An 8,461-nucleotide genomic window follows, 5' to 3' on the forward strand; every position below is an offset into this window, starting at 1 on the left:
CAAAATATTTAAATTATACAAAAGCCCTTCAAATTTCAAAAATAAATACCGAAAAATCCACCCAACACCGAGTGCAATTGATGAATTTTCGGTTTGGATTTTCGAACCGGTTTCACGGAAGCACTTATAACATTTTCATACGATATCCGATCGAGATGAAACAAAGTGCGTTGGAATCGTGACTAGATGCTCTACGACTTTTCATAAGATTTGATCATCTGACTAAATAATATAAAGAGACCAAAATGCCCCTAAGAATTTATAATAATGCATATTTCTCATACGAAATCGGAATGCGATGAAATCAGAACCGTTGAAAATATTAGATTTTTGTCGTATCGTTACATGGAGAACACTTCCTTTAAAAAAAAAATTCAATACCGAAATTGCCCTCGACTGTCACAAATGCCATAACTTCTTCATACGGTATCGGAATGTGACGAAATCAAATGCACTGGACTAAGTAAATTACAATATTTTTTATGTATAAATGATCTTCTAAAAATATCATTTTTATTATCGAAAATGCCCCTGAGCATAAATAGGCCAATTTTATCAATTTTGACCCATAAACCCGCACCACCTACTCAAGATGTATCAAATCACTCCATGCATACCAAACGCTGTTATCTCATCGGTGACACTGGACACTGCCATGTCATCATTTTCATCTATGTCACCCAAACTAGCCATGTCATCACCGCCACGTGGCCGGGTTGCCAAACAGGACAACCATAAAACAATGGTTTTTACATTTAATTGACATGAAATTATTAAAATAAAATTTATAAAAATAATATGCTTTCAGCCTCATCCATCTTAGATCCACACCAAACGAACCCCTCTACTCCACTCCTGTCACCATTCCACGTAATGGCTCAACCTAAAGCCTCCACAAGCCACGTGTTTTTGCTCCTGGGTTTATTTCTCCTAATAAGTGTGCTCCTAGGGTGTTTCCGCACTAACAAGCAGAACATGCAATTGAAACCTTTCATCTTTTTTTTTTACTCTTTCTCACCGACAACACATCTTGCTTACTTTCCCTCTCTCTCTCTCTCTCTCTCTCTCTCTCTCTCTCTCTCCTTTGTTTATTGATTAACTCATCTCTCTCATGGTAGGTTTTGAGATTTCAAATTAGAGAAAACCAAGGAGAAATGCAAAGAGAACGGTCAGTGGCATTCATGGTCGGTTACTTTCTTCCCTCGGCAGGCTTTCAACCCAAGATTCAATCTCTCGATGTTTGCATAGAGGAAGAAGATTTATAAGCTTGTTGGGCGGTAGAACAAGGATGGGTAGCAGTGTTCCTTTCTCTTCTTCTCTTTTTCTCTTTTGATTTTGTTCCTTTATTTTTCTTTTATTTTTCTCTTTTGATTTTGTTGGTCTGCAATTGGTTTAAATGAATGTAGAGCTGAAAGCGCTCATGGAGATAAAATCGGCTTTGGATCCTAAACCCTCCTGAAACTCCTCATCCGCTTGAATCTTAGCTTCTTCGCCTGATCTCAACTCTCTCTCTCTCTCTCTCTCTCTCTCTCTCTCTCTCTCTCTCTCTCTCACTCAATAATTTTCTCGCCAAATCTTGCCATAGAGACGAGATTTGTTTTAAGGCACCGGGAGAAAAGTTTGTTGTTTACGAGGAAAATTTGAAATTTCAACAGAAGAATTTTTCTCCCTGCCGATGACAAACAAACATCGAGAGAAATTGACAAGAAGGAAAACCATACAGGAATCTGTACGGTTTTCTTTTATTTTATTTTTTTTCTCGGCAACCAAACACACACAGCCTAAGGCTATGTTTGGTAGACAAGAGAAGAAAAGAAAAGAAAAGAAAAGATAAGAGAAGAAAATAGAAAAAATGGTGAGAAAATTAAAAGAGTATCTATGTTTAGTTATCAAGAAAAGAAAAGAAAAGAAAAGAAAAGAAAATAAAAGAAAAAATTTCAAAAAATTTTGAATTTTAAGAGAAAGATAGACACAAAGGAAATCATTGTATAATCATTCATTTTTTGTCTTATTAAGTTTTTATATTTTCTCATGTTTTCTTGTGTTTTTTGGCAAGAAAATTGATGGGGAACAAAAGAAAATTTTATAATTCCCAAGGGGAATTTTAAATTTAAAAAAGAAAATATTATCTTAAGTGAATATGTACCAAGTGCAAAGAAAAATTCTTAACCCAAAGAAAAAAGTACAAAAAATGTACTTTTTTCTTTTCTTTTATTTTATTCTATTGGCTACCAAACACAGCCTAAATTGTACTATTTTCTTGGATCTAAATATTTTACCGCAGTTTGGTATGTCCTTGGCCGATGGAAGATTCTCCAGTTTGAATTTGAATTTCACCTCAGTATTAGTGATTTTTTTCTTGCGGTGCCATTAAACTTGTCTCGCCTTTTTGGCAAGATTTGGCAAGAAAATTGCAGGGGGAGAAGGAGAAGTAAAACAATGGGGGACAGAAAGAGATAGAGGAGGGAGGTGGCGAGCGTAGGAGCAAAAAAGAGTTGCAGCGATGGGCAGTGCACAGCGTGCGACATCAGCTTTGCAGATGACTTCTTCCTCCTCCGATTATGGCCTGCAACGGAACTTTCCAACCCATTTCACGTGGCCAAAAGCATAGAGACAAATGAATGCATTTCAGTTGGAAGAGCGCCATCATTCCTCCATGTTCAGATTCTCCGATTTGGATGGTAGTAGTGATGGTCGAGGGTCGATGGAGTTCCCAAAGCTTTGTCGGAGTTGTAGGTGGGAAGGCTTCACTTTCCCGATAGCGTGAAGCTTCCATGAGTAGCCATTAGTGCACACTATATTCCTCGGTGGTTCAGGTGGGTTTGGAATATTTTATTCTATTTATGTTCAATTATGGTAATCATAGAAACCTCCAAGTGTAGCCAACATCCCCTTTTTCATAATCTCATGGTGTATTATTTTATTTTACCAACAGGGGTTATCTTCACCAATAATCAACCATCACAAGAACCTATAGACATTCATATATGATTATGGAATTCTAGAATGTCTGAAGCTACTCTTCCATGGCGATAGATTTCTTCCAGATTCAAAAGCAAACAACTTCAACATCATAAACTTGGTTTTACAAGTGTGACTTGTGAGGGGTTTGAGATACTGGGAAGTTCATAAATCTCATGACCATCAACAAGCAAGGATGTCTCTCTCTCTCTCACTCATTTTTTATATTTTCTTTTCTTTTCTGTACCTAAACAAACCCCGAGAATACAAAGTTTTCATTCATTTTTATTTCATTTCATTTCATTTCATTAATTTCCTTTATTTTTTTTTTCTAGATTCTTTTTTCTTTTCTATTCTTCTCCTCGCTACCAAACACAGTCTAATAAGAGATGCAATCATCTCGAGATGAGCCCGATCGGAAAGGTCTACCCTCCCGTCAACCGGTTCTTCCCCTCCAAATGCCCATGTAAACTGTCCGAAATCATTAGATTGGGTACAAAGATAAAATATGTTCAGCTTCAGCCTTAACCTTTTTTTTTTTGTTAAAATTCAGCCTTAACCTACGCACTCGAAGTTTCAAAGTTCAAATTCAAACTCTTTCAAAGTTCAAATTCAAACTCTGGTACAAGGTGCAGAGACTGCAAAGTGCAAGGCTGCAGAAGTTTGATCTGTACTCATTAATTATAATAAAGTAGATATAATATAATAGGACAAGGACTGCCTTGTGAGGGTGGGCATGCCTCGTGAGTCGTGAGTAGTCGTGAGTTGTGAGTCTTCAATTAGTTTTTTTTGGTCGAAGTCTTCAATCAGTAACTTACCTACGAGATCAACACCGAAAAGGAAATAATAAAGAGGGCACACTGGAAACCCATGTTCTTCTTTTTCCGATTTTAAAACCCTAGAATCGGACTAGACGAATTTCGTCGTTTCTAGAACTTGCCTGCTATCCCGTGAGCCTTCTGCATCTCGTGAAAGTGAACTCTCAAAAACCCTCAAAAGCTCTGCCACCGGCTGCACTTTCGCACCGACCACTGTAGATCTGTGAACACACGCTTCTCTTCTCAACCTCAAACGACTCCATTTCCCTCTGCAACTCGAGAGAGGGAGAGAAGACGAGGAGAAACGGCAGGATTGGAGAGGTTTTACTAGGGTTTTGGTTCCTCGCTGCTACAGGTACGATTTTGGTTATTTTTAGGTAGTATTTTTAAGGATTAATTTTCTCAAATTTTCGATTATGGACGCCATTTTTTGGCTCCTTGTTGAGTCGATCTTTGGCTATTTGAAGTGTATTGATGTAGAACAGGTGGAATTTGCCAGTCTTGAGTTTCATTCTGTAATGCGGCTTTGATCATGCCCAGAAAGGGGGTTGTCTTTGTTCGGTTAATTTGTTTAAGCTTCTTCTTTGTTTTTCTCTTTCTGTTAGCGTCTGGAACTGTGATCTTTGGTTGATTTTGGATGTGTTTTTTGTTGATGATCGTCTGATTTGGGTTATGTTTTGTTGGGATGCCTTGTGGCTTAACCTGCATGTTGCTTTTCTTCTTCTTCTTCTTAAGTAGCGATTACTTCTTCCTCTCCTTCTCGTAGGAGGAAGAATCTCTTCGATGGACAGCTTTATCAGTCCACATACATCATCCTCAGTGCTTCCCAAAACATGAATTGAACCAAACAAAATCTAATCTACATTCTGTTTGTCAAAAGGCCTCAATCCGTTAACAGTTGAGGGTGACATTGTGTTTTACTGAAACTTAACAAGGAGAACAACCATGATTCTAGGGTTGGGTCGACCACATTTATCTTGATATGTATGGCCAGATTTTTGTTATGGCATGTTTGATGAACTTGAAGCAGCACAATTAGCTTAAAGGGTGATTAAGTCCTGTGGAACACTTCTACTGCTTCACAAGAGGTTTTTGATGAATTATCATTGTATAGAACATTTTTGAAAGGTAAAAAGAATTTTGCTTTTAAGCATCAATAATATGTTATACATCAATGTGGTCCTGGTTTGAGCACAATTTACCAGTATATATGCTTTTATTACAGTAGAAATTGTATAGGTCACTAAATTTATTTCATGTTTATATTTGTATTAATGGCTTGTTTTAGCTCACCCCATATTTGTATTCATTTTGAGCACAATTTATCAGTACATATGCTTTTGTATGTGATGGCTTGTTTCGAAGTGGCCTTGCTCTGTTTTCCTGTAATTTTTGTGTAATTTTCAGATGATCTTTGGCTATTTGAAGTGCATTGATGTAGAACAGGTGATTGGTGTCCCTTTTTGAGTTTTAATCTGTAATGCTTCTCTGTTGTGGTTTTAATTAGTATTGTTTTCTATTAGGCTGCACTGGTGAATTAGTGCTATTTTTTAAGTAGTCGTTACCCATAATCTCAACTCTACCTATTTTCTTTAGTAGTCGTTACCCATTATCTCAATTTGTTATTAAGAGGAAGATGGGATTGTAAGGGGAACTGGCCACAGAAAGAATTTCTACAAGTCAGTCAAGCAGGGACTTTTGACTCCTATTCTCCTGCACAGGCTGTTCATTCATCATTGATGATAATTTCCTTTTGATGGATGGAAACCTGTATATTATGCTAGAGTTGCAAAATCATGGCAGCTCTTTGATGCAGGCTGCAGCCACCCCTTGCTACTTATGACTACCTTCAGACTTTAGGGATTCTTCATTAATCGATGCTTTTATTAGTTTCTATATTTGTGATGTCTTTGTTTGATGTGCTGCTTCTCCCTTGTGATCTTTTCTCATCCTCAGTAAGTCCCTTTGTACTATTGAAGATGCTCAGCTCAACTATTGAGGCCCTCTAGTATCTGCAGTTGCAAGCCCTTGCTTTTTGTTTTGCTATATTAATTTTGTTTTCTACTTTTTCCTGAATTGCCTTTTTCTGTAGGGTCAGTTTGTGGTTGCCTCTCCACTGTAATTGTACTGGTCTCGGCAGCATTTGATTGAACATCATCATTTGTGGGCATCATTTCACTCTTTATGGTAACTAATCTTGGTTATCTAAATATTGATACATCATCATTATTGTTGTTGGTGTTGTTGCTATTGGATTTACAATAATAGGTGGGGTTGGGGGGGGTAGGGTAGATATATTATAGCTAAGGATTTCCTACAATGTCTTAGGAGTTGCAAATGGTTATGATTTCCTTTTAAATTAAATAAATATGATGTTTTATACTGTTTTAAACAATTTTTTCTGTAAGAAACGTTTCCAGAAATGGCTGTTATCAAACAACAATGCGTGCAAAAAATGTTTCAAGAAAATGGTTTATCAAACAGCCAAAAATCCGGTTCTGTTCCCAGAAACGTGAATTTATGTTTTTCACTAGTGTGCCCAAAAAGGTGAGTTCGTGGAAGAGATAAATTTATGTCATGCTCTTGGAAGAGATGATTATTCTTTGCGTGTGGCCTGTTTATCGTTTTCGCTAATTAATTGTCGTTCCGTAACGTAGTCCATGATGTAAGGGATAGTTTTGGGAGTTTTTCCAGGGGTTTGAGGTCAGGCTCCCAGGTCATCATTGGGGCATGTCTCAGATTTCAGTTAATGAATTGCATGACCAGCCTCTTGTAATCCTAGTGGAGTTTTGTGGTCAGGCTTCCTGGTAATCATGTGGGCTGTATATCATTTTGACCAATCGTGTACCTGGAAAAGTAATTTCTGTTTCTATCTCTCTATTTTATGGAATTCCAGATACCTAGGAACCATGTGACATCTTCATGTTAGTGAATAACCTGTGCGGTCAATTCTGTGAGATTAGTGAAGCCAAACAAGTATTGAAGATAAAGCAAGAAAAAAGGGTTTAGAAGTAGCAACCAGCTGACCCCTCTCATGCTGTCTGTAACACACTGAATGGCTAGTTCATAGCCTATTTGAACTTTGAAATATTATAGGATATATTTAATTTCACCAACTTAGTTAAGTGTTAATTTCTGTGTCTTCACCATGATGAAATGGTTGGCAATAACATGTTCGTTTAAAATATCATGTAGTTTGAGGCTTTCAGGTTCATTTTAGTTAGATTCGTTTATCATATTCACTGTAAAATTCAAAACTAATGAGTATGTAAAATTCACTATATATTTTAGTGTGGTCATTTTCAATTTATTTTTTTGACATTGCCGTTTCACTTTTCCTGTTTAGTAGCAATTGGTAGGATGGCCTTTTCATAAGAGTTCAATTATTATGTAAAACAAAGGGACATTTTGTTCCTTTACTTCATAAATAATAAATTGGACTAACTAAAGTGAAAGGTTTTCCAGGCCTTTTTTTTTTGGTCTATGTGATCATAAAGTGTTTCCAAACTACTACATATTTGCCATATATAACAACTGTTAGATTTTTCTAAATGGTTAGAAGAATAATGTTGTAGTAATTGGCAGACGTTCTAGTTGTTATCTGAAGTCTGGTAATCCTCTCTTATTTTCTAAATGTTTGTGTCATATTGTGTGTATAACACGGTTTCTGGTTGAATTATATAGAAAAAGAATGCATTTTTACTTTGATGGAACCTTTTTTCATACTAAAAGGTAAGGATATTGATAACCTTTATCTTATACCTAGAATGGCACTTTTTTTGCGAAAATTGAAATAAAAATTTTCCCCTTCTGCCAGGAGATCTTTTAAGTGCATCTTTACCTATAATACTGTGAAAAATGATGCAAGAGATGAGGTTATCAGTTGAGCCGCAAAAATATATAAAGTTATGGAGGAAAGTCACCAACGAGATCGGCGATTTACCAGATTGGATGGGGTAAGTACACAACAAAATTATCTTCATAGGATTATTTTGTATTTTGTATAATGCGATGACTCCCTAACCCTCTATCATTTGAATCCACCTATGTATTGCTATGTGTAGATAGGAAGGGATACACTTCACAAGGAATAGTGGAGTATAGTGTTTTTTCCCCCCCAATTATTTATTTGCTTATATATTCATTTTCAATATGTTTATAGAAGGAACATAGTTCTATTTTATTTCTAGTTCTGAAATGTAGTGCAATAGTGTGTGTTTGCATCATACTCAATTTATTAAGTATGTTGATGAAGAGAACAAATGTTTTTTGGTATACCCAACCCAATTGTGGTCTATGGTCTTTTTACATAATTGTGCAATGTGGGAGGGTGTTGTAATTCTGATAGCTAGGAAAGATTGGAATCATTTATTGATGGAGAACCCTTAGGGAAGAGAGCGGAAATCAGAGTAGAGAGGGGGAAAAAGGAGATTCACACACAACACATTCATTCAGTAATCAAAATCACTCTCTCTCTAAATCTTCAATCGATTACAACCAATATATAGGAAAATAGGAACATGAAATTAGAAACTTAACTGAAATGGAAACTAGCCTAAACTAGGAAACAACTATAAAAAGGAAACCAAAGCAAGGAAGTAAATCCTACTCCTACGTTCATGTCTGGAAAATAAAAGCATGAAATAAAATACTAAGTAAACCATTAATTTTATTTCCAATCC

General features: G+C 36.3%; 1 long non-coding RNA gene across 1 annotated transcript; it reads left to right on the top strand.

Annotated features, from left to right (window-relative positions):
* The first annotated feature begins 2,291 nt into the window (after window positions 1–2,291).
* LOC122079150 lies at window positions 2,292–8,054 on the top strand. The gene is made up of 4 exons (XR_006140285.1): window positions 2,292–2,816; window positions 2,936–4,134; window positions 5,872–5,966; window positions 7,597–8,054. It is a non-coding gene; the product is annotated as an uncharacterized LOC122079150 (long non-coding RNA).
* The last annotated feature ends 407 nt before the right edge of the window (window positions 8,055–8,461 follow it).

The sequence above is a fragment of the Macadamia integrifolia genome, chromosome 5 (genome assembly GCF_013358625.1).
Source record: "Macadamia integrifolia cultivar HAES 741 chromosome 5, SCU_Mint_v3, whole genome shotgun sequence".
NCBI lineage: Eukaryota > Viridiplantae > Streptophyta > Magnoliopsida > Proteales > Proteaceae > Macadamia > Macadamia integrifolia.